The following is a 23,453-nucleotide window of genomic DNA, read 5'->3' on the forward strand; positions in this document are numbered from 1 at the left end:
TCCTGCCATAGCTTTTTAATGAATTATTAAAAGAAAACCCAACTACCCAAAAAGTAAAGATGATGGGCATTTACAACCCTCTCACCAGATACCAACGAGATTAATTATAGCTAGAGATGGGCCTTGTGTTTCTCTGTTGCTCCACAGAAACTGTGTGAAGAAATATGGCGCTGGTTTTCTCCCCCTTGCCCCAACTTTAAAATAAAGGGCATGTCTTTCCAGAGAAGAACACACTTTGGTCATTTCATCAGCCTCAATGGCTGGTACTTAGAAGCGAAGTGCTATTCAATCACGAAGCAATTTCATTTTTCTGATAAAAGTTTTTGATTTAAATGGGATTTCATAGAGAACATTTGAGAGTGTAGAGAAATCTTCCACCGGTAAGTGCAGATAAATATGTAAGCGCCCTGTGTGTAAGTGTCTATAATTCATAGTTTGCTAGTCCTCTTTTTCCCCCAATCCAGAGATGTTTACAAAACCACAGGGTGGGGGGATGGGGTGTGGAACTGCAGAACAGAAGCAAACCTTTAAAACCAGTAGGGAGTGAGTCTAGCCCAGATTATGCAAATCTAGCTATCTCCATCAAATAAACTAATGAAGACAGAAATCGGGGACTGGGGGCTGGTGCTTAACATCAGAAAAGTAAAAGCGTGAAAACAGGACTTGCTGGGGGTGGGGGCGGGGTGGGGTGGGGGTGGACCCAGAACAACTAGGTCACAAAAAGGTGCAACTTTCTATGTGGCAAATAGTGGCTGAGGCAGGCTGATAAATATTTCCTGGAGGACTGGCTGCTGGTTGCCACCAGCAAAACAGAAATCCCTAGGGGGCAGTACATAATTAACAATTTGAAGATGTGGTTGTGTGTCATTGTCTCCAAGGGAGCTGGGGAATCCTGCCCCCCAAAGCACGAGACTCGAGTTCCCATATTAATCTTTCCATCCCTCATGAGGGAACATGGCCTTCCCCCCCACACCCCCTCCCCCAAGGCTGGGATGCTTTTCTCTTGCCTGGTGAACGAGTGTGACTAAGGTGTCTTGATTTTATATCAGCATCACCAAACCTGTCCCTCTAGTCTTAGGAAAGCACCTGAAAATTTTCTGCCCTTAACAAAGACACAAATAAATCAAGACAGGGGAACAGAAGGCCATTTAGGAGGGCGCCTGGCTGAGTGTCTAAAGACGGTGAGGGCCGTGGCATTCAAAAAAGCTGATCCACGAATGAAAACAAAACCTGGGAGAAATTCACAGGGATAAAAAAGGAGAAAGAGGTTCAGGTATAGTCTTAAATTTGATTCGGTTTCTTTTTAAGACAAGGCTGGATTCTGGTGGAAGGGACACCAGTTACCTGCTGGAAGGAAGGACAGAAGGAAACACATTTTAAATCTCATCTTGGAATAAAGCTGGCTCCCTCTCTCTTTCTCTTTTTTTTCCATGTAGCTCTGAGCCATGGAATCTGGTAAGGAAGACCCTAGCTCCATCTCTGACAGGGAGCCCGGGCTGCTGAGGACTTTCTTAGCAGCTCTGTGTCTGAAGTGACTTCAGATCCCTGCCACCTGCCTACCTAATCAGAACACTGCGAGGTTAATGAGCTTGCGCTCCGGAGTGATTGCCTCATCACACAGCTCACAGTAGTGTTGTTCATCGGAAAGACACAGCTGCAATAGTGTATATTGTTACACACCAGACGCTAGGCTTCTATTTTTAACAGCTTGGGAAATGAGGGTGTCTTCGAATTATACAGGGGAAGGGACCCGGTGAAACTACCTGCCCCAGCCTGTGTTCTGAGACAGGTGGATGTCGAGCCACTCAAGAGGCCCCGAGAGTTTCTGCTCCTCTTCACACGCAAAACAGACATTGCTTTGGTTCTGCCTTCAGACGATATTCCAGCATCACTATTTCATGCTCAATAGTCACTGCCTAAGTCCCTCTCTTTGAACTAAAGTCCATCTTTTTTTTTTCTTGTGTTGACAGACGCGGGTCTCTGCTTGGTGGCAGTAAGGGGTGGGATTCATACCTTGAGCCTCCTTTTATTCTTCAGGACACCTCCTTGTGCAGCAGAAACACGTGGTGGAGGCAATTCAGTTGTTGTATCCCTGTAGGAAGGAAGCACACAGCTCCTAGCACCTTTTGTACCAGCCTGGGGACTGTACTCTCAGTCCTTGGAGCCCCAGACGACTTCAGTCCATGGTCCTGCAGTATAGGGTGTTAGGCTGTGTGTGTCCTTATTCAGAAAGTTATTTCTCAGCCTTCTTCTCCCCAGGCACCTTAAGAACCTCTGTTGTTTGGGCTGGAGTCTGAACATTTATGCTCTCCCCACCTTCTTACACTGAATGGTAAGTTACAACCGGGTGATATTGGGAGGTGGGGCCTTATAGAACTAATCAGGTCATGAAAATGAAGCCCACATGCAAAAATAGCTGTTTGCTCCTTGCCACACCCTGGCAACACCCATAACTCCTGAAGAGTGTGGAATGTTTGAAGTGAGCGTGTCGTGTCTCACTGTGCTAATGAGCGGCCAAGTAGTATGGAAGCTTCATGATTGACATGCAAAAGAAGACAGCAGGCAGACAGACCAGAAGCCCTTTCCCTCCCGGGCTTCATATTATAAACGGAGCATGCTCAAGAAAAAACCCAAGGTATACAAATCTAGAAGCGGCGGTATGTAATATCCCATAAAATGGTCATGAGTTCAAGGTCCAACACCTTTGGTCTTCTCCCTCAGTTCACGGCCTCACTCCCATCTGAGGGTATGCTTTCCTTTTCCTAAACTGTTTCTGTTGCTAGTTACACTCTCTTTCTATTTCTAACCACGTGTCTCTGGTTCAGTTCTTTGCTGTGGCATGCAAGACTCTGGATATTTCATCAGATTCCCTGGAACTCAGATTCCTACCTGTAACAAAATCTAGTCCTCAGATCCCCATCTTCAGATCCAGGGGCCAGAGGAGAAACTGACCCCCAAGGGCAGGAATTTAACTACCATTGCATGTGTTATGAAGCTTCCTTGAAACTCCTAAAGGTGTGGTGCGGGTGGAGCCTTCAGAAGGCTGAAGTCCCTGTAGAGGAGTTTGAAGCTCGCTGCCCTTCCCCTAGGCCTCACCCACGGGTCTGTTTATATCTTTTATAATAAACCAGTAAACATTGTGTTCCCCTGAATTCTGTGAACCACCAAAGAAAATCAATCAAACCCAAGGAGGGGGTTTTGGGAAGTCAGATTTAAAACCAGTCAGAAGTACAAATAGCATAACCTAGGCCTTGAAATGGGCATTCAAAGTATGGAACCAAGAATGGGAGAGTCTTGGGGACTGAACCTTCAGTTAGTGAAGTCTGATGCTACCTTTAAATACAGTGTCAGATGAGAACTGGATTAAATAACATCTATCTATTGTCCAGAGCTGCAGAATTAATTTTTTGCTTGCATAAGAGGAAACTCTAGTACTTGGTGTCAGAAGTGATATGTGGTGTGGATTCCAGTAAGAGAAAGTGAGTTTGAATTGATTTTTTTTCCTTCTATATCAACATACTACTTGCATGGAATTAGTGAGTGTCCTTCTAAGATGACACAAGAGTGTATGCTTCCTCTATCAGAACCCATATCAATCTGGTTCTCTTCTTTCTTCTTTTTCTAGGGACCTTATAAAATAATCACATTGTGGTTTCTTTCAAGGCCTCAGAATTGTGGCAATTGTATCACTTGATTGTATTGTGTTCTATTTTACATGAACAAATATGTTTTGTGCCACAAAAGTATGAGTCATGAGTGGGTAGGTTTGGCCATTGTCAATAGCTGTTGTGCAACAACTTCCTCTGAACTGAAGCATTCCATCTTCCATGGTGGCTCAGTTAAACTGAGGAAGGGAGTAAAATTCATAATGTTAAGAAATAACAACTCACAAGTATCAGGAACTTCCTGAAATTTACAAGATCCACAAAACTCTTCTCCAACTTTGTATAAGCAGTGAGGACCACTGACCAGGGAACACTCTTGGACTGGTTCAGTTTCTTGAAAGTCATGTGAATAACTCCAGGATTGTAGTTTTGTGTCATTACAAGTTCCTTGCAAGTCATATGGAAAACTCCAGGGATGTACTTTTTGTGTCATTTTCCATGCTACTGTAGATTTTTTGGTGATGCAGCTACATTACATAGATGTTCTTGGAATAACCCCAATAAACTCAGTATTCCCCTAAGCTGGACTTGGATGGAATCATTAGTACATTGTCACTGCCTTCAGACACACCAGAAGAGGTCATTATATTACAGTTGGTTGTGAGCCACCATGTGGGTACAGGGACCTCTGGAAGAGCAGTCAGTGCTCTTAACTGCAAAGCCATCTCTCTAGCCCCAAGACTTAAACTTTTAATTGATACTTACTAAGTCATAAGGCTCCTGATCTCACACATCTTCCATGGAACTTACAGTACATTGGTGGGTAGTACTTACCAGTTAAGACACCATATTTGCCTTCAAAGTCTACCTGTGCCCACCTACTCTTAGGTTATTGTATCGCCATTTCTGAATTTGGCTTAGAAGCCTTGAGTATGATGTTCCTTACAAAGTGTCATACCCTGGCAGTCTCAGACTCCAAGTCAGATGAGGAAGGAGGAGGCCCCTCTGCTTAGATGGCTAAGGAGCTTGAGATCTGTCTTAGGAAAACCTTGGAGATCAGTAAGAGCCTAATCTTCATTTTCCTCTCTTAGCTTTTATAACTGTTATGATGAGGGGAGGAGGGTTGTCCCCATAGATCTTTGTTCATATGGTTTCTATACTTACATTCCAATATTGAAACAAGTAGTACATATGACTGTCCTATGTCAGAAACACATTTTTCACAATGTTAGAATTTATTGGAAAATAATTTCATAAGATATGGATGTTTTGGAACTGGAGAGATGGGTCAGCTGTTAAGATTACTGGCTGTTATTCCAGAGATCCTGAGTTCAATTCCCAGCACCCACATGGTGGCTCACAACCATCTGTAATGGGATCTGACGCCCTCTTCTGGCACACAGGTGTACATGTAGATAGAGCATTCATATACATAAAAAAAGATAGGGATGTTTCAATGGCAGCAATTAACCAGATAGCCCTGCTTTCTCTGGCAATCCTGGCTGAGACAAACATGGGTTCTTTTATATCAACCTTTTTTTCTTGATTATTTGGGACTCTCATATTATACACCCCGATTGTGCTCACCTCCCAGTCCTCCTATTTTTGACTCCTCCCCCATGACCTCTCTTCTCAAAAAGACAAAGAAAAAAAGAAACAAACAAACAAAAACAAAAGCAAGTACCAATTCCATTTTTCATTATCCATATACTCACAGGAGAATGGTCAAATTCCTTCTAGTGGATAGCCTCACAAGGGGAGGTGAGATTCTCTCACCTGCACACCCACCAGAAACCATCAATTGTGGAGGGCTTTGTGGCTGCTGACAAGGGTTGGGACCAGCTCTCCCACACCCATGCCACTACCTGCACTACCATGTGGCAGTCTGCAAGGGGTAGGGCTAGTTTTCCCTCAACCATGCCACCAGCTCATCCAGGGCCCACACACATCAACATGGTTTCAGTCCTTCTGTGGTAACACAGACTACAGACAACACAGCCCACTCATGGTCCTCAGTGGCTGCAAAGACCATGGGCTCAGCATGGCCTCAGGAGGCTACATGTGCCACTCACACCCAGATGGCCCACCAAGGCAGCAAAGCCCTATAACATCACTAAGTCAATGACACAGATTGTATATGTCCACATGAATCTCAGGCTTCGGCAAAGCCTGGAGTAGCAGCATGGACTATAGACACCAACATGGCCTCTGGTGGCATCAAGGACTATGGTGGTCCTTCAAGGAGGTCCAGTCTAGAAAGTAAATATTTCTTCATCTCTAGGCATCCTTCATTGCCCAGAGCCAGGGCAATCTCATAGCTGGGCAGCAGGTTTGGGGCTGAGTCTGCTGCATCTGTACATGCTCCAGGGTGCTGCACTCTGCTCCGCCAACCCTGTGCTCCATTTTCCTATTTTTTCCATCTCCCATCAAACATTTGTTCATTGCAGTGGTTCGTGCCTGTGTGAAGGTGGTACAGCCTGGTTGGCTTCCATCTACTGTGCCACCTTTATGCCAATCTTAATTACTAATATTAATAATCAGACCACATATCATAAAGTAAATTATTTACCACAATAAATTATTGCAATAAATTATCTATCATCTATCTGTCTATCTGTCTATCTATCTATCTATCATCTATCTATTATCTATCTTGCAGTATCAGTTCACCTGGACAAATTTATAGGGCTGTATACCAGAAATAAGTCATTTGTCACTCTGTGCTGTGTGGGTGGTGCTGGATAGACAGTGGTGTCCACATGTCCACACAAATATATAATCATCTTCCATCCTCAAAACAGAATCAAAAACTGGAAAACGGAGTCCCTGAGGGCAAACATGATCTGAACCACTACTGTATTGGACAATCTGGAGTGACATAGAGCAGGCACAGCCCGATCTCCACAGCAATGTTGCTAGTTAGTTCCTTCCCTTGCACAGCCGCTATGTTTAGAGTTTAACCTGAGATTGCCCAGTGTGACACAAAGTCCTTCTTCCTTCAAATGAGCCTTGTGACTGTGTCACTTGTGAGCAGGACACAACAAAAGTCAGGGAGAGATCCACACCCCTGGTGCTGTCTGCAGGGGTCCAGAAGAGTTTGCACCACAGGAGTCAGGGCTGTGGGTGGGAGGAGAGTATGGGTTAGAAATAAGATTGCTCTCAGCCTGGGGGTGCAGTTCAGCTGTAGGGTGTTTGCCTGCATGTGCAAGGCCCTGGGTTCAGTTCACAAGGCCACAGGGGAAAAAATAACATCAGGTGTAATTAGAAAGCTTTCTTCTTAGGAAAACAACCTCATCCTGGCCCAGCCAGGACCCTGGTCCATCATATTATCTGTGCATCAAGGGAAGTTCTTCTCTGCTCCCTCTTTTCATTCAAAGTTTACATTTTCTTCCTAGACCTAAAGCTTCTAGTGTCACAGCACTAGGGGGCCACACACTCCTATACTTGAGAACCCTTGCCAAAACTGGCACCAGTGGCAAAGGGCACAGAAGACAAGAAGGGGTTAGCCAAAAATCATCAGTGGACCATATTAATGGCATCAATATTGTACAATGTGCAGAACAATGGGAACTTAAAATAAGTCCTGACTGTGTGCTCAGAGCTGGGCTCAGTGCTGGCACTAACTTTGGATGGGTCTTATTTCCTCCAGATGCCATTATTGCCACTTCTCAAATGAAAAAATAACAAAAGGGTTGAAGCTCCAGGGAGCAGAAACGACTTCCCAAGGATCCATAGCAGGTTTGTGGTTGGGAGATGATTCTCAGCCTATTGAAGATGCTGTGGCAGGAGGCCAAGCCGCTCAAGGATGGGTCTGGAAGAAGCAGCCTTTGATACACGGGAGTTATGTGCCCTCTAGAACAGCAGTGGCTCTGGAACAATGGTTCTAGACACTCAGGAGTGGGGGGGGGGGGCCCTCTGGGAAGAGTGGAGGGAGGAGAAACTGTGGTCTGGATGAAAGAAAAATCTATTTTCAGTCACACACACACACACACACACACACACACACACACACACACACACACGAAAAAATACAATGAGCAAACAGGGCCATAAGAACAGAGCAGGACTCACAGATCTCAACTCTTTGTGTGTTTCAGACCAAGAATGCTTCTTCGTGGCTTTTCAGAGCACCTGATGTTATTTTTTTTAAGAAGGCCAGTTGCTTTCTTGACTCATACAGATGTGAATATTTTAAGGGTAGCCTTTTTCTTTTTGTCTTGATCCAAGAGAATCAGCTTAAGGCTGTGAATCACTGGTGATCAGTGTACACTGAGAGAGTAGATCATTTGGTGATTCCTTATTGTCTGATCATTCTGGAATGTACTGACACAGAGCTACACTTGAGCTACACTCTTTGGGTCAGTCATCTAACACAGCCTTTAGGTGCAATCATCACGCATCTGAGAAAGGACAGTCTTCTTGGTAAATGGTTTTCTGGAAATTGTGTACCTACATGCAGAAGACTGAGACATGACCCATATCCCCCATCATTTTGTACAAACTCAATTTGAACTAGATTAAAGACTTCACCGAAGACCCAAAACAAGGGAACTTCTAGAAGAAAGCAGTGGTTAAGGAATTTTAGAGAAGAGGTTATAAAGACAAGAAACAAAGGCAGGAGAGTGGAGTGTTATGATGGGCCCAGCCTCACAACCCTTTATGCTTCTGGACTATTTTGTTCTAGGATTGTGGAGGATTTTGGAGCTTTGCGTCAAGCACTCAGAGCTTAATGAACTAGAAGGTGAGAATACTGGAAAAATACGGACAAGAGATGCCTTGTGTGTGAGGACACAGACAAGCAAGGACACAAGAAAGAACCCAGCCAGGAACCACATTTGAAATATGTTTCAAAGGATTTGTATGTGCTGGTCATTATAAGGCTGGGAATTCTTTTAAAAAGAAAATGGTGACCTAGCAACCCTATTAGTGTATGTAGCCCAAGGAAAGGAAGTTAGTTTGCTGAGCAGATGGCTTCATTCTCATGTTCATTGAAGCAATAGACATAATTGTCATGATATAAATCTGACCCAGGTCAGGTGTCTGTCACCTGATGAGTGGGTCACTAATATCTGGTTCATACACTACTCTGCTATAACAAAGAAGGACATGCCAATCTCAATCTGATGAAACCAGAAATTAGATTAAATGAATGAAGTAGGCTACCTACAGAAGGGAATCTCACATATGTGGAATCCAAGGAAAGTTGACCTCAAGAGTTAAGATTACAGTGGTGGTTCCCAGAATCTGGGGAAAGAGAAGGGATGCTACTATTTTCCTCCTGGCCTTGGGTTGACAGTGGAGTCACTAAGCACTTATTGAGCAATTTCTGCTTGCTAGCCTAGATAAGAGGATGAGAGCACAGCCCCTTTCCTCAGTGATCTTATTGTCTAATGAGAAAGATTAGACACTAGTCAAGAAAGCATGGTGTGAGGCATAAAGTCTTTCACATTCCAAATCTTGACCTAGGACCAGAGAGCAAAGGGGAGTGGCTGCAGTCCACAGGGATGTGGGAGAGAGTTGCTGTTTCTGAGATGACCTCGAATGCCATGGAGATATGGATATGTTGGGGTTCTGGAAGAAAGAGTGTCATAAAGAGTAGATTGGGTTGTTCTGAGTTTAGATTATCAATTTGAGCTAGTGAAAAACCATATCATAATTGCCTAGAACTCTGGGTAGATGGGTTTTTTTAAATAGAGATATTATTTATCAATAATAAAACTCAAAGAATAAACTTGACCAATATTAACATACTCACAGAGATGTATAGTAATAGTATAATTTAATTTTAGAGTGTTTTGTCATTCTCACAAATAGAAAGCTCATACCCATTAACAGCTACCCCACCCAAACCCTAGTCTTTTCTCCATCCATCCCTGCTAATCACTAACTTCTCTGTGAGTGTTTGGACTGGGAGGGTGATTTCTACATAATTTAAAAGGAGGTTGGGTGTTACTATCAATTTTAACAGGTAAAATGTTACATAGTGAAATGCACAGGTCTTAAGGGTTTAACTTGGTGACTTCCAGATGTAGTTATTTCCATTTTACTGCTAACTAATATGAATGATCTGTATGTTAAATATCTGCTCATCTGCTGATGGGCATTTGTGGTCCTCAGTATATGAATAATTACAGAGACACCAACTGTAAACTTCACACACACACACACACACACACATATATATATATATGACAAAGGGCATTGGGGAGAATGGGTGGGCTGAGGCAGCAGAAGCTGCCATACCCACATATCCACATATCCACATATCCACATATCCACATATCCACATATCCACATACATATAACAGGAAGTGAGTGATCAGCTAGGAACAATAATGACAGACAGGTGACACACAGGCAGTAAATGAATCTATTAAGATTGAAAGGACAGAAGTAGAGAGTTTATTAATACTCTGTGATATGCCCTCAATGGGCAAGACAACAGAGAGAACCATCTGAAGGGTAGTCAGGCAAAGTTTCAATGCCATGGTGCCCTGGAATTGGGTTTTATTGTGGTTAAAAACAGCCCAGGCTTTAGGCAATGCTGTTCAGCCTCCAGTCAAATATGGCTCAGCATGACATCTGTCCTGTTAGGGCCTGGTATGCATCTTGATGAGATATGATCCTGCACAGATGTTGCAGTAGCCTTGTCCTGACCTCAGCCTGCTCTGCCGAATAAGCAGCCTTATTCTGAGGCAACAGTGGCTCAGCGTAGTCACCCATCCCAGAACAACATCTGCAGTAAACTTTTTGGAATGGGACGTCTGGTTGGGATCAAACGCTGTGTGTAAGTGCAGCAGCAGAACTGAAGAATCAGGAATGGAGGTTGGTAGTGTTGTGAGCCATGCTTTTCCTCCTGATTGTGAATTCAAAGCACAAAGAATGTGGGAAGGAGGCTGGAGGATAGTTCAGTCAGTTCTGTGCATGAATGAAGACTGTAGCTGAGAGTCCCAGCACCCATGGAAAAGAAGCCTGTTGTGCAGATGCATGTCTGTATTCCTAGTGCTGAGGAATTACAAACAGGCAGGTCCCTAGGACTGCCGGGAGCCAGCCTACCTAAATTATCCAGCCCTAGGTCTCTGGTGGAGAGTGACTGAAAAAGACTCTGATGTGTCTGACCTCTGACTCCTGCGTACACCTGCACACAGATGTGAGTACACACTCAAGAACCTGGAATGGAGTTACACCTTCCACTTGGACAGTTGAGACAGGAGTTTTAATTATAGTCACTTGTCTCTATATACCCACCAAAGCATCCTTAGGCCCCAAGCAGACAGTAATAGGAACACTATTCCCCAAAGGCTGTTTCCCAGCACCTCCCAGAGTGCCTGGCACTGACAGTCGCGGAATGCATGGCCTGCGGAATGCATGGCCTGCTAGCAGCCATCGGGAACTTGGGATGAAGGGCGTTGGGGAGAGTGGGTGGGCCGAGGCAGAAGCTACCACACCAAAAAATTAGCCCACTTACTGGACTGGCTGATTAGATTAGTTACTTGTGTAATGAGGTGGAGAATTTTATTCATCAGAAATTCTCCTCTAGAATTGCTCTCAAGAAAATCAGTCCATGCATGCCCAGTGGTCCCCCCTCCCCTTCCACCTCCTCTGGGAATTGCCTGGAGCTCCCAGGACATGTTTATCCAAAGAGAATATTCATGGATACAAATAGCACAAGAACACCATCGAATTAAAATTTAAGATGTGTGAGTGGGGTTTCTTTGGGTTGCTGTGCTGGCTGTGAACAAGTTTGTCATTTGTTTCTTAGATGCCTTACCTGTAAAATGGGAATATTGGTACCCATCTCATATTCTTACCATCAAGTACAATATAAAACCAAAAAAGATTTTAAATCCCAAAAGGCTTGGGGAAAAGTGGCTCCTCGTTATCTGCTAAACAGTGGAGCAACCTACAGCATCTTTCAAGGTTTCCTATGCTCAGGGATCCAACCCATCCTCCTAGTTCATTCTCCCATCAACCTCTTCACTGTCACTTCTTGAACACCAGCAGAGGCCAACACATACCCTTGGCTTGTCTACAGCCATGCAGGCCTTTGCTAGTTCCTGGGCCTGGGAAATTCTCCTGAAGGCGTACTGCTCACAAGAACTTCCTGGCAGTCTCTGTACAGCCCTCTATTCTACTTCTCACTGAGATCATAGTAGAAACCACCTGTTTTAGAGAGTTAAACGCAAGTGACCCAAGCCCATGTCCTCACTTCCTAAGGAACTGTAATTCCTAGGCAATTCTGTCTCCAAGTTTCTGCTCTCTCTAAATATCTGTGTTTTAGATTCTAAGGCTCTTTCTTCTCTCAGAAGGCACGAGGGCACATCCCATCCTCCTTAAAAAACCATTCTTATCATGCCAGCCCCTGGCAGGAAGCATTTGTTTAAACAGTCTGCTAATAACTTGAAACAATGGAGGGAGGGTTGTATTCCCACAATATGTCTGTAAGATTCCAACTGTACTTGTTCCTTGGCTCTCTTGCTTTAGGACTAGGTGTCCTCTGACCCGTCCCACCCAGGTATCCTTCCACTCTGACACATCAAGTCTCTGTGTGGTTAGGCTCATCCTCTCTTACTGAAGCCAGACAAGGCAACCCAGCTAGAAGAACATATCCCATGTACAGGCAACAGCTTTTGGGATAGCCCTCGTTCCAATTGTTCGGGACCCACATGAAGACCAAGCTGCACATCTGCTACATACGTGTGGGGAGGCCTAGGTCCAGCCGGTGTATCCTCTTTGGTTGGTGGTTCAGTCTCTGAGAGTCTCAAGAATTCATGTTAGTTGACTCTATTGGTCTTTCTGTGGTATTCTATTTCCTTAGGAGTCTACCCATCATCCTTCCTCTTATTCTTTCGTAAGAGTCCCCAAGCTCCACTCACTGTTTGGCTGTGGGAAAGCTCAATCCCTGAGACCCCCACACAGACAAAGAGACAACTGATTCTTACAAACCATCCTCAGATCTTCACATGTGTGCTGTAGCATGCATACACCCATCATCCACTTATTTCATTGATTAAGGGTATTATCTTTTATTTTGCCTGGCTTATCTTTTTTTATGACTATATCTTATAATGTCTCCTGGAGATAGGCTGCTCCCGGGGCAGAGAATATTTGGGATTCTCATCAGAACCGACGCCCCAGGCCTTGCATAGAGCACAGCCACAACGGTGAATGAATGGGAAGCTAAGCAAGCTGGCTGAAAAATCAGACGGCACTGTGTATCCGTGTTAGGAGTCAATATGATCCAATCACTAGATGAGACGAGCCCAGGCACAGAGGGTCCCTCTGGCTCTGATCCTGACCTTGGTGTGTAGGTGAGCTGAACCAGATGGAGGCTGTCTCATGTTCTGCCTACTCTGGGAAGCAGTGTAAAGTGTCTGTTTCCCCAGAGAGCCACTGACCTCAGTTCTAAGGGTGACAAATTACCACATCACCAGTGAGAACCAGAACTGTCTGTGACCCACAGGATGTGTTCTCTCCCTCCTGTGTGTGACCCTCCTTTGAGATCATATCTTCTTCCTCCAGTTGAAACCAGAGGTTTTAGAAAGGTACAGAGACAGGACAGGATCACAAACATCATTATGCTTACCAGTGAGAAGCATGAGATACGTACTTTATTATAAACACCCTGCCGTTCATCTTAGTGAAAAATGGAGGAAAAAAATAACACTGTGTTTTATGCATCCATGAGGGAGGCTTCTCAGTGAAGAACATGCTCTTGAAACTGCTGCTGAGCCCTGACGGTCTCCAGGTTCTGGGAGACAAAAAAGATGTTCATAGAGCTCTTAGCTCATTCATGAGGTCAGGACCAATGTAGTCTTGCCAGATCTCCTTGGTCTGTGTATACAGTAAGAATCACCACACCCCCCACTCCAAGGATGGATGACAGAAACCCACAAAGGACAATTCCCCAGATTTGTAAGCCTAACAATCACAAATCTGAATGGAGAAGCCTGTCTTCTGGCCCTACATCTGATTTATTTTTCACCAAACCATGCCACCTATTATAATGCAAAAGACGGCAGAGCTTTGGCTCTCTGCTTAGAACTAAAATGATATTTTCAATACAGGGATCCAACCGAGGGCCTCGTGTATGCTAGGCAAACAGTCAACCCTTAAACTACAGCCTCAACCTTGCTATTTATTTTTTATTTTGAAACAACTTCTTTCCATGTAGCATAAGCTAGTTTTAAACTTGCAATCTTCCTGCCTCGGCCTCCAGAGTACCTGGGATTACAGATCTGTGCCACTAGGCCCAGCAAAAATTACGTATCCTATGCGTAGTAAGCACGGAGAATGAAGTCAAATGGCAAATATGTATAAAAGCCCCTAACGAAACCCATCGACTTCTGTACTTACCCACAACATCAATTTTAACCAATTGACTAAAACCCATTACAAAATGGTTAGCAGTGATCTAACTCAGCCATTCAGTTATTTTGCTGTATTTTTCATTTGCTCCTGGAGAGAGCAAACCTGAGATGTAGAGCATCTGACACAGGAAGACCATTTGAGGTCTTGAAAGCTGGAGAAGAATGGGGTGGGGTGCTGTCTCCCCAGGTTTTGTCACTTCTCCTCTGGCTGGCCCTGCTGGAAGTCAGTCCAGCCTGAGGGCTGTTCCTGTTTCCAGAACCACCTGGCCTGGGGCCAGAACTTCTCAGAGAAACAAAGGAAAGTGAGTGGTTTGAGGAGGGGGGGGGGGTGGCAAAAGAGATTTACTATAGAGATTCAAGCCTATCATAGATTCGAGCCTATAGAGATTCGAGTACTTCATAGATGTAGTAAATCTAGGGTGTACACAGGACATCTGGCTCTCAGGGATACTGGACAGACACACACACACACACACCGTGAAGAGGAAGACCAGCACAACCTGAGGAGAAAATGACTCCAACATAGAAAAGAGTCTGGCCAGTGCTTTAGGGGGGGCAAAGAAGAGACTCTCTCTTCTCCCTCCCCATATCACAAACAGCCCTAAAATACCCCAGTCTATAGTGATCACCCTTAACTATTTCAATATTCTATTTTTTATAAAGTATGCCGAGGTACAGGCAGCACTGAGAATTGACAAGAACCAGCGACTTTCGCTGGCTGACCCAATGGCAGGCAGGCAGATGGAAAGACAGACATACACACAGACATGCGCACGTGTGTGCACACACACAAACCCCTGCAGAGGACACATGTGGCTAGAGAGGTGGCTTACCAATGGTTCATTTTCAGAATACCTCGTTTTAACAATCTAAGGAATGGAAAGACTATTTTATCATTATTATGATGGAATCATTTAGAAATTACAGCAAAATGGTTTTCACTTATTCCTCTGTAACCCAAATGAAATGTATTGGCAGTTAACAATTATGCTCTGCTATTTCTGCACCCCACACTAACCGCAGTGGACATTAATATTGATGTGTTACCTTTGCTGTTACTGACTGGGCCAGATCTGGTCCCTTGATCCTCATTTCTCTATTCCGAGAGACATAAATGGGAGTTGCAAGTGAGTATCTGAAGATACATTTTCAACTGCTGTAGTTTGTCATTCTTCTAGTTTATGTCCTGAGAGCTTCAGAATCATGGAAAATCAGCTCTCGCTCTGGGAACGACCTTAAACAATAGGAAACCATAAACTGACAGATAGCACTGAATGCCTCTGAGCCATCCTCATCTTAAACAGGGAAGGCACAGCTCTGTCCTTCTGAAAGTACCAACTATTTGATTATGACTTTGAACCTGTCTGCCTGACCAAAGGGACTTAGCTTCAGGTGTTTGCTTTGGGACCACTTTGCATGGTGATGGGGGAAACAGATCCTTTTTGCATCTCAGGTCTGCAGCTAACCCTTGACATTTCTTTAGAGTCTGTGCACAAAGACAAAAGCATCCCTGCTCATCAGATGCCCCATCCTGCTACTGCCAAACCTGCTTTCGGGAATTAGGAGATGCCTACGTTTTAAATAACTCAGCCTTCAGAAATGTGTTTTGCATAAATGCTTAGTTTATATTATGCAAATCCTAAGGTGAACTACTTGGTTGGTTTTTAAGAAAAAATCTTAAGTGTTTTTAATGGATGAAGGACCCCTATCACTTAAGAAAAGTATTGTTATCTCAAATGATTTTACAGTGATATCATGTGTTATCATTCTAAATTAGTAAATTGTGTCATTTAAGGTGATAGAGAACACAAATATATGGCCTTAAGATAAATAATGAAAAATATGCATAGACATGTTTTATTCACATTTTAATATGTGCCTCAGTGCTCATTTTATAATTTCCTTCTATTCTTTAAAGTGTTTTTTATTTAGGAAAAATAATGAGTTGAACACCCATGAGGCATAGGTAGATAATCTCTGGGAAGTCAAGGTCAGCCTGGTCTACTTAGTTCTAGGTTATCCAGTGCTACACCGTGAGAGGTTGTCTCAAAAACAAAACAAAAAAGCAACAACCGAACCAAAAAAGAATAAGTCTACACACAAGAATGGGAACTATACATGTGTATGTTTCATTCGAGTTCTATGTCTTTGTGCTCATTTTATAAATTGTAAGCATTGTGAATTTTTAAAAACTCATTCTTGACAGCTGTTCTTTAATGGACTTGCCTGTGAGCCATTAACTTGGTCGGACCCTACAAGTGCACTTGCTGTACCAGACAGGCACACATGCTAAACAGCATCCCTCCAGAGAGTGTGGTTCCCATAAACCAAGCCCACTGCTCTGCTCCAGCGCAACTCTTAAAATTCTGGTCAGCATTTCCCAATCAGATCTCGAAAAGTAACGAGGCGTTGTAGCAAAGTGGCATCAAATTAGTAGCTTATAGATAAATACATCCTCGTCATTACCTGAAAGTAATGATGTGGAGGGAAACAAACAGCACGTCAAACGCTTTAACCCTTTAGTGACTTGAGATATTGTACATATGGGCAGCCATTTTTTGAAACAACATTCCCACTCCTGTCGATGAGAAAGTGTACAGAATATCTAAAGCAAATTAAACAGATAAAACATTCTCCATCATTCTTCAGATAAAAAGTATGTGAGGGGCTAAAATAACTCCTCTGAAGAATTCTGATTATATCCCCAGTGGAGCCTGAATCCCAAGGTTTTCAACATTGAACGTTTTCAGTAGCCAGGCACACTTTCAATTGGCCCATTTCATAGGAGGTAAATACATCTCCCTTTCTCTGCCAGGCTGACTCATTGGTTATACCCATAGCCCAAGGCAACCCTGATGCTCTTTCTTATCACTCTTGTGCGGTGGCTGTTGATCTAAGAGGTCTTTATGCCAGAGCAATAGAAAATAGGAACAGAACAAGAGAGACTAGGAACTCAAGCTGCTGTTTGTCAAACTTGAATCATGTTCAGGTAGGTACAAAATAGTTTTTTTTTTTTAAATTATCATCAAAATCAAACTGTATGCAGATGGTGGGTCAGTGGTAGAGTAGGCTTCTTTAGCAAGTACAGGGCCCTGGGTTCTGTTCCCAGTATTGGAAAAAAAAATAAACCATAAAATGAAAACTCTCTCAAGCATTTGTAGTCCCCATAGACTTCAGTTCAGTTAATACTGATTTAAACTTCATGAGCAATACCTATCACTGTCTTTATTTTTGTTGCAGAAAGAAGTAATTAGAACGAATATGTAGGCTGAGGGCTGAGGAGACAAGGGCCGAGGACTCTGTTGGTAAAGTGCTTGTTTTGCTAATACAAGAACCCAAGCCCAGTCTCCAAAACCTACATAAAAAGCTGAGCAGAGGGCCGGTGACATGGTTTAGCTGGTAAAGGCTCTTGCCACCAAGTCGGACCACCAGAGTCAAATCTCCTGCACTTGCGTAGTAGAAAGAGAGAACCAACTGTCCTCTGACATACTGAAATGCAGAGAGAGTGGGAAGGGAGACAAGGGAGTCAGAGGAAGAGAAGAGAGGAGAGGAGAGGAGAGGGGAAGGGACGGGAGGGGAGGGGAGGGGAGGGGAGGGGAGGGGAGGGGAGGGGAGGGGAGGGGAGGGGAGGAGGGGAGGGGAGAGGAGAGGAGAGGAGAGGAGAGGAGAGGAGAGGAGAGGAGAGGAGAGGAGTAAAAAAAAAAAATGTAAGTAGCTATGTGGGATAGTACATGTTTGGTAATTCCTGTGCTGATTGTTATGCCAGTGCTGGGGAGGTGGGGCTTGCAAGACACCCAGCATAGCCAACTTGGTAAGTTTCAAGGCAGTGGGAGGAACACACACACACACACACACACACACACACACACACACAAAGGAGGTAAAAGGGGAAAGGACTAGGTTGGGCTGAGGGTGCACAATACCCCAACTTCAATCCCTAGCACATTATGGACTTGCCATAGGCAAAGAGATCAGAAGTTCAAGGTCACCCTCAAGTATATGAAGAGTTAAAGGCTAGACTGAACTACATGAGACCCTGTCTTTAATAAAATGTAGGTAACTCATCCCAAAGTTAAAGTAGTCTTATACTTTAGTTTAGAAATTTCTTCTTACTTAGGATATAACTAATTCCAAACTTGGTGACTACATGTCGTTGTTAGCCTCTAGTTAGTAAGTTAGTCACATATTCTAAAGTAATAACTAAGCTTCCCCAGATAGCATTATTTCTATAATCTTACTTAAAGTTCTATTCATTAAAAGAATTCCTACCTATTTCCTTGATATTTTTTCTTCCTGTTTTCTAAAGTGAAAGGACTTGAATTCAGAAGCCAAGTCTGGCCTGTGCAGCAACTCTCCAGGCTGTTGTGACACGGCCGTTATGGTAGTCTTCACTGCCATTCCTAAGTGAGAGAAACGGTCCCACAATGTCTCTATGAAGAATTAAGAAGTCAAACCGATCTTTCTCCTCTTATGTGTAACATGGCACCACCATCACAGGGTGGCTCCTGGGGCTATGAACCAACTGAGTCAATAGAGTACTGTTGGGCAGGGTTCACTTGCCCATTTGTGCCTCTGACCTGCTCCAAACAGCTCACTGAGGACACAGTCAAAGAAATGCATGATGCCTTGATTCATGATAACCTGTGGTTTGCTCCTTCATGTGTCTGGTTAATGACCAACAAGGTAGAAGCCTTACAAATGAGTCAATGTCACTGCCTAGGGAGCATTGACCCCTCTGCTCCCTGACTTACATTAGTTGGCATACCTTTTTCCTGTTCTCTTTTAAAATCTTAGATCCATTTTCTTCTCTTCAGCACAGCATTACAGAGCCCCACCCTTCCTCATTATGCTTGCCAATGGGGTTCCTGGGCCACAGCTTGGGCCTAAGCCAAGCATCCATTTCTACATCAGTGTGCTTTCCTACTAGATTGTCCACAACTCAGAAAATCCTGGATATCTAAAACAAGATGTTATCAGAGTGTGCTCAGCTGTTGTAGGCTATTGTAAACAAGTCTCTTGTCAGGGTATATGGCTCAAGATGGCTGCAAGGATGATAGCTGCCTTCTGTCGGCTCCCCACATTCGGTGGTACAAATCCATGTTGGGATCCGCTTAAATATAGTTTTTTTAAAAAAAAAAAAAAAAAAAAAAAAAAAAATGCAGCAGTGGTTTTGAAACCCACATAGGTCTTGGCTATCAGAATGGGTAGGGTTTTTATTTCTTCAAACTGGCATGTTCTCTATCAACGGCATCATGGGTTGCAGCTGCTGTTTGTAACTCCTTGTGGGGCCTCAGCCCATCTAGACAAAAACTACCAGGACCAATGTCTGGCCTGGGAATCTGCTGTAGCGGGTGAGGGACAGCTCCTTTTGAAGGGCAGCAGCCACTTGAGTGTAAATGGTATTGTTCATATGACCAGCTGTACTTTATCAGGGTGACTGTGGCCCACCAAGAAAAAGAAAGGCTCTCTGCCAAAGGTTACTTGGGGGAGAGAGAGACATGGTTGTCCAAGAGAAGGCAGCCCGACCAAGGGGCTTAACCTGGACCCAGACTTTCAGAAGGCTGGAGTACACACTGAGTTGCAAATGCTGCAGCTGTTTTCTCTGGCTAGAAGAGGGGATGCCAACCCCAGATCCAATCACAGCATTGAAGAACAGCAGTATTCTATTCTGTGCAAGGCAACTGAGAAAGGTAAAGTTCAAAGTCCTCTAGTCATTTACAATCCAGTGAAGAACTAAGACAAGTTATTTTCACCAGCTTTTCTTCTGTGCCCCCAAAAGGGACCAAGTTAGGGAAAGCAGGTGTCTTCAGTCCTCAACAGAAGCAGACAGACTCTTCCCCACAGGAGCACAGGATGCAAGCCTACAGTCTAGAGTCTGTCAATGTGCACACGGGGATGTGTGTTGAGGGTCATTACTAGATAGTTCTTCCTTCTCTCTAGACCTTTCAAGACAGGGTTTCTGTGTGTAGCCGTGGCTGTCCTGGAACTCACTCTGTAGTTCAGACTGGTCTAGAATTCATAGACATCCAACTGCCTCTGCCTCCCAAGTGCTGGAATTAAAGGCGTGCACCACTTCTGCCCAGCACAATTTTCTCTTTAGAGTGAAGATCTTGGGTGCTCTCAGACTTTGGCAGGTGTTGCTTTAACTCTGTCCTTGAATGAATCACAGCAATTCCTTTTGTCATTTTAAACTTTTTATTGTGAAATAATTTTAAACTCATGGAAAATGGGGAAGAAGAATATACTTTATACCCTTTACCTAGATGTGCATGGTAAATTTCTTTAGCACTCTTTTTCCCACACATGTGTATACATATATACACACACATACATATTCTTTCCTATATGAATCAACTAAAAGCTAGTTATCTATATCTATGTAAATATAGATATATAGATAAATTTTTTTATAAAGACAAGATTTTTCTGTGTAGCCTTGTCTGTCCTGTGTGTGTATGATAGATAAATATAGAGATAGAGATAGATAGAGATAGATAGATAGATTTTTTTTTTTTAAAGAAAGACAAGATTTCTCTGTGTAGCCTTTTCTGTCCTGGAACTCTCACTTTGTAGACCAGGCTGACCTTGAACTCAGAGATTCCCCTGCCTCTGCCTCCTGAGTGCTGAGATTAAAGGTGTGCTCTGCCATGACCAGGATTTTGTCACTTCTTATCCTGGCCTCACTCACTCACCCAGCTTCCTCACTCACCCTCCTTCACTCAAGCCCTACAAACTAAATATGCCTCACCCTGAGAGTTTCCTCAGCCCAAGAGATTCCTCTGTCCTGAGATATTCCTCCACCGCTGTCCTGTAGTTCTTGAAAGCCTGCTGGTTCTACTGCCTCATGTTCACGGAAGGGAAACCATGAGTGTAGAGGAAAAGAAAGGAAGAAAAAGAATTAAAGTGGCAAGAAGAAGGAAGAAGGAAAGAAGAAAGGAGAACAGGAAGGGAGGGGGAAGAAGAGGAGCTAAAGAATAAGAAGGAAGTGATAAAGCCCATAATGTTGATGGAGGAACAGGTTAATACCTAGTAGGGTAGTATCCTGGGCTCTTACAGACTCAGCCCCTAAACAAGCTGTCCAGCCATACAATAGCTGTGGCTCTGAACAGGGACAGGATGTTCAAAATGAAGAATGGTTCATTTACTGGACTGGACCTCCTCAAAAAACCCCATGGTCTGTACTTCTCCCAGAAGACATGCTGGTCTGTGGCCCATGCTTCAGCAGAGGGCTGTGTTGATGTCTGTGGGCTGTATTGCTACTGGAGACCAACTGGAGCTCCTTGCTGTGTGCTGATGCTGGAGACCATGTGGATATTCATGGTTGGTGTTGTTGCCAGAAACCATGTAGAAGCCCAGAACCTGTGCTCCTGGTGACTGTAAAGAGCAAGGATGCTACTTTTGCAGTGATACTGATGACTGCAGACTCACAGTTGTGAAAGAGAGACATAGAAGGCTTCTGAGACAACCCCTACCTCCACCCCCAACAGCCAAAAGGAAGCCATCAAAGAGAACTCTTAAAAATTGTGATGGGGGTTGGGCTGGCAAGATGGCTCAGCAGTTAAGAGCACTGACTGCTCTTTGGAGGTCATGAGTTCAAATCCCAGCAACCACATGGTGGCTCATAACCATCCATAATGAGATCTGGTGTCCTCTTATGGGGTGTCTGAGGAAACCTACAGTGTACTTACATATAATAAATAAATAAATAAACCTTGGGGCCAAGTGGAACAAGAGGGAGAAAGCAAAGGGGGGAAAACTGTGATAGGAATGCCGAAGTGTATGCTTCTGGTAGAGGTACAGTGGAGAAGGACTCAGCCTTCTTTATGGGGGTGGCCACTGGGAGATTTTACCATGTTCCAGTGAGTTTATGGGTGTCACAAGGGAGGGGGAGTGGACATGGGAGAACTAGGAAGTCAGGGTGATAGGTTAGATGTGAGGTTCCCAAATAATCAATAATGATATTATGTTGGAAAAAAATAGGTAGCTGGCTGAACATGAGCAAGCCAGTAAACAGCATTTTTTCCATGGTCTCTATTTCAGTTCCTGCTTCCAGGTTCCTGTTTGAGTTCCTGCCCTGACTTCCCTCAATGGTGGACTGTGGTGTGGAAGTGTAAGCCAAATAAACCCTTTCCTCACCAAGTTGGTTTTGGTCCCTGTTCTATTATAGCAGCAGAAAGCAAGCTAGCACAATTGGCGACTGACTTGTATAACAGAAAATCTGGTTTAATCCTTTAATTCATCCTAAGGATGATCTATGTCCATACTGGGTTGCCAGCTTTCTGTGGGCAGGGCTTCAGAAAAATAAGGGATACCATCTGGAGGAGAGAGATTTAGGAACTTTAATATTTGTAAGCAGTGAGAAAGAAAGAATGTTTCCTTCCTTTCTTCAAGGTCAACAGAAAAGGGACATGCAATAGAGTCTTGAAAAGATCAGGAGAGTCTGTAATACAGACTGTGTCTGCAGCACTTACACATTGCCCAAATGACTACCTTGCTAGCAGATTTGTTGATCTTCCCTGTATAGCACCAGAGCAGAAGGAGAAAGAGCTAGTGAGTTGTCTTTGCTTCCAAAAGGATGTGCAAACTGCGTCCGTTTGTCTGGGGCCTGAGAGCTTAGCATGAATTGTAAATGAGTCTTGGAGCTATGCTTTGCCAGAAAGTTGCTGCATGGAGGAGAAGGAGGTACACAAACCAGGGAAAACAAGTTTGGGATCCCCCATTGGTAGATGAAGTTAGACAGGGAGCCACGTAAGCCTAGTCAGCTTGCCAAAGAACTGTAGGGTCAGGCCCACGTGCACCCAGCCCCAACACAAGTGGGACTGGCTAACTAGTGGTTGTGGCTAACCCAGCGAGGTACAGACTCACCAGTCAGAGAGGAAATCTCTTCTAACAATAAGAGGGAGATGGGTGGGACAAATGCAGTTGGTCTGTCCTTAGGAAGAATATTCCTTAATACTCAAAGGCCAGAGTTGAGAGTTCTCAGTAAGTTGTTCACACACTGACATCTACTAAAAAAATGGTATTTTCTAATGCTGTTCCAGCTTGGACAAGTCTGCCAACAAGCTTTCAGAACTCACCCGATCCAGCTATTGTCTATTAAATGCAAGAAGCATATTTCTAATCAAGTGCAATGGAAGTAGAGAGGAGGGAGAGATGACTTGCATGTGGAGGTTCCCCAGGGCTCTCGTGACAATAGGAAAGTTGTTAGATTGAACCCAGATGAACCAACAGCAGCCTCTCGCTTTGATCACTGTACAAGTGAAATTCCTCAGCTTCCTCCCCCAAGTTCAGTCCTGTCCTGTACTCACTCTCTCTAGATGAAGTCTTCACATCGTTGACCTTGGTTTACTAGATTGACTCGTTTTGAGTTTATTGTCTTAAAGCTATTTACTTCTTCTGAATGCATTGTTGGTAATTTAATGTAATTCATTAAGAAGAAGAAGGAAGAGGAGGAGGAAGAAGAGGAGGAAGAGGAGGA

General features: G+C 43.9%; 2 long non-coding RNA genes across 3 annotated transcripts in view; one reads left to right on the forward strand and one right to left on the reverse strand.

Moving 5' to 3' along the window:
• Window positions 1–18,544, reverse strand: LOC143441336 (uncharacterized). Of its 2 annotated transcripts, none has more exons than XR_013108640.1 (4): window positions 18,245–18,544; window positions 16,442–16,553; window positions 15,023–15,209; window positions 1–2,092 (listed from the first exon to the last, which is right to left on the reverse strand). It is a non-coding gene; the product is annotated as an uncharacterized LOC143441336 (long non-coding RNA). The 2 variants fall into 2 exon arrangements; XR_013108641.1 differs by having other exon boundaries at window positions 16,442–16,580.
• The window catches only part of LOC143441337 (uncharacterized), a 14,099-nt gene continuing 7,457 nt past the window's right edge, over window positions 16,812–23,453 (forward strand). Inside the window, exons 1-2 of the long non-coding RNA XR_013108642.1 lie at window positions 16,812–16,964; window positions 22,016–22,085. This is a non-coding gene — a long non-coding RNA (uncharacterized LOC143441337). The remainder of the gene's footprint in view (window positions 16,965–22,015; window positions 22,086–23,453) is intronic.

Source organism: Arvicanthis niloticus, chromosome 2 (assembly GCF_011762505.2).
Source record: "Arvicanthis niloticus isolate mArvNil1 chromosome 2, mArvNil1.pat.X, whole genome shotgun sequence".
Lineage (NCBI taxonomy): Eukaryota > Metazoa > Chordata > Mammalia > Rodentia > Muridae > Arvicanthis > Arvicanthis niloticus.